We start from the raw sequence: 3,190 nt of genomic DNA, 5'->3' as shown, positions 1-3,190 counted from the left end.
ACACCAAATGAGATCATACGCGCTTCAACGACATAATAAAATTAGGATTGGTAAAAGGAGGAATATGTGAATAAGAGGTGGTGTAGCGGTGATACTACTGATGGGGAGGCATGCGAGTAGTATGTGTTGTTCGTGGAATTTCGCTTAGCATCTCTTGAAAAGGGGAGATCTGTTGCGGAGTTTGTGTAGTCGCTTTGTAAATTTTGTCTGGATTTGAACGAGGAATGATTGGAGCCAATCAATATCCAGGAACGTTCAAGGAGGCGGTTTCAGGAGAAGATGGATGTCCAGTTTTTGTAAATAAGATGCAAATGAGAGTTTTGCATCCCTGTCCAATGGTCTGTAACCGGTCAGTTGGTATTTTCTAATAAATAACTCCGCAGCGAAGACCTTCTTCTTTCCGGTGGTACCGCTACAACATCCTGTTTTCCTTCACTCATCCCGATGTCCGAACCATGCGACGGTTGGTGTGTTGTAAGAATATGTGCAGGTGTTAAGTACATGGTTACGCGTGGACTGCGATATTACCAGGGTGTCCAGACCTAGGGATAATTAGAGTCTGTAGCCAAAGCCTTGAACTAAAAAGCAGCAATAATTGACTTAAGATGGTCAGAGTAGCCTGAGAAGTAAGTCGCCCAATACGATCTAGACCCCGGCTGGGGGCTAGGTGTAACTGTTCCAACGTGGAACGACAGCCCTGTGTGTCACGTGTACACTCCCCAGCACAGCTCAGTGGATTATGGACGAGCGCAAACCGTTACACAGCGGTAAGGTCCAGTATCTTGCGAAGATCCTGAGAGGCGGTTCCGTCAGTGGGCACTTGTGAATAGTTCTACTGCAATAAATCATGTCTGTGTACAAGGGAGTTTCCGAATTTTTAAGTCAAACGTTGGTTCAGTTCACAAAATTCACAGCCTGTGTTTTTGGAAACATAACCCTGGCGATGAATATTTGATTTTAAGAGAAGTTAAGTGCTGGAGAGAAGTGAACTGAACAAGGATGCATTCGCTTGTTTAGGGGGCCGTTTTAGTCTTACGCTCGCTGGCGGTGCTTTTGAAAACACAAGTACTTGTGAAATACTACTTGGGCAAGGGACAATGTTTGAACGTACTGTAAGAAACTAGCTGCGAGTCGGAAAAAACTGCTTGATTTACGGTTCAGTGGCTTTGTTCTGATCGCAGTTGTTATCGCCGCACAGCAAGCATGGCGGCAAGCAGACCAAAGGGCGCCGCCGCACCATATTTATGGTAATATTCCTCCCACGGTCCCCATATCTTCATCAACGCATTAATGCCAATTGGGGTCACAAAGTTGGTATAAAAAACAAACTACTTGGCAGGATTGTTTTCCCTGTGCCATTGTTTGGTTTGTCCGTGAGCAAACTGATTCACTTTGTCCCTGCCAAGTGTTGCTCGCATTGCTTGTGTGCCGGCGATGATAATCACAAGTTTCTTCAGATTTACCAGGGGAGATTCGTGGGCATTTTTGTGATTGCACTGTGGAAAAGTTGAAGGCATTTCACAGAAAAAGGGTTTCAAGAAAACTCAACAAATATGTACGAAATACTTGAAGAATGCGGCTTAGTAACAAACACTACACAGTCAAATAAGACCTGGCTAAACGTGCAACTGATGTTATCGGGGGCAATTCAAAAACTGGTCTGAGGAAACATGTGACTCTGATGATCAATCAATACACAATGGTGTGATATATACAAACACTGCATACCACGTGAGTAAAGTACCGTAAAACGCCGTTTGCTCGGACACCTAAACTGAACGTCACCTAGACGCAACTTCTCGTTGTCACACGACAGAAAAGGACTGGATACACAATGAAGATCTCAAACTACAGACGGTTCACACCCAAATCTTCCCCCAACAGGGATCAAACTACTAGATAAAGTGTGTTTTCTGACTGCTCCTCGGTCCCATTTGCGTAGTTTCTTGCAAACGTTTACCGACTTTTCCGTGCGGAACCCTTTCAGTCCCCTCAATTAGTTCGTCCCTTGCAATGTTTGAACCGAGCATTGTGTGGCACTTCATTTCATAAATTTAAATTTCACCCTCGTTTTTCATAAATCGCTCATGGTTTACTCTGGACTTTCACATCCAATCTCCTAAACGAGAAACAACAGTTGGGCGACTGTACGTATCACTTTCATCTCCCTTACAGATACACTACAACCCCACTATAATACAAAAGTCCGAACTGAGGGCTAGAAGAGAATATAACTTGATATTTGCCCACTCACTTCAAACTCCAAGGTTAGCTAGCAGTTTCTGTCCAATTCTACCCCAATCACACATATTGTTCGGAGATTTCGAAAAGCTAAAAAGGCCCAAGCGATTTACACCCAAAACTTGCATTAATGTTTTGGGTAAGAATTCATAACCGCGTCAAATACTCACATGTTTTTCCATCATAAATTCTATGCATTAATGTTTGGGTAAGAATTCATAACCGCGTCAAATACTCACATGTTTTTCCATCATAAATTCTAGTTGACTTACGGTGGAAACCTTCGAAGACTAAAATATATCCAACAATTTCCGAGTGATTTATCCAAGTCGCACATCAAAAACTCGTTTTCACACCTTCGGCAATTCACACCAGCTTGCTTCCTTCGATTCTATCCTAAATGAAGCGAGGTTTCTGAGGAACAAACTTCATTGCGACGAGGAAAGGATATCATGGACTCTCAACACAGATGGGAAGTCGATCACAGGCTCATCTATTTACTCATATGTTTCTATATATGCGAGATAAAATTACAGACAGTCTGGAGAGCAAACGGCGCTCTGATTTGATGTGCGACTGCTCAACAGACACTGCGTTCGTCAACCCAAACTCCGAATGACCGAGCTTGATCGTTTCAATCTCCGTCACACTTGTTGTCTACCGACATATTTGAGGTTGTTTATAGGCAGACGCCGACAGGACGGATGGAACCTTACGCGACCCGTTGGACGGCCATTAGTGTTGGGCGATGACATGTGAGGCTACGCTGTCGCCAGTAATATCCCAGACACGGATCATGCACTTGATCCTCAGCTCAGACACGAGATTATTTGCCTCCAATAGGGCTGTGTTGGATCATTGATAGTGTTCAGGTCTCCCGAACAAAATCCATTCAGCCAAGCGGCTGGCTCGTACTGACCTCGAAAGCTGGTTTGATTGGCCCACGGTT

This window comes from Opisthorchis viverrini (genome assembly GCF_000715545.1).
Source record: "Opisthorchis viverrini unplaced genomic scaffold opera_v5_298, whole genome shotgun sequence".
Classification (NCBI taxonomy): Eukaryota; Metazoa; Platyhelminthes; class Trematoda; order Opisthorchiida; family Opisthorchiidae; genus Opisthorchis; species Opisthorchis viverrini.
Note: the sequence above shows the minus strand (reverse complement) of the source record.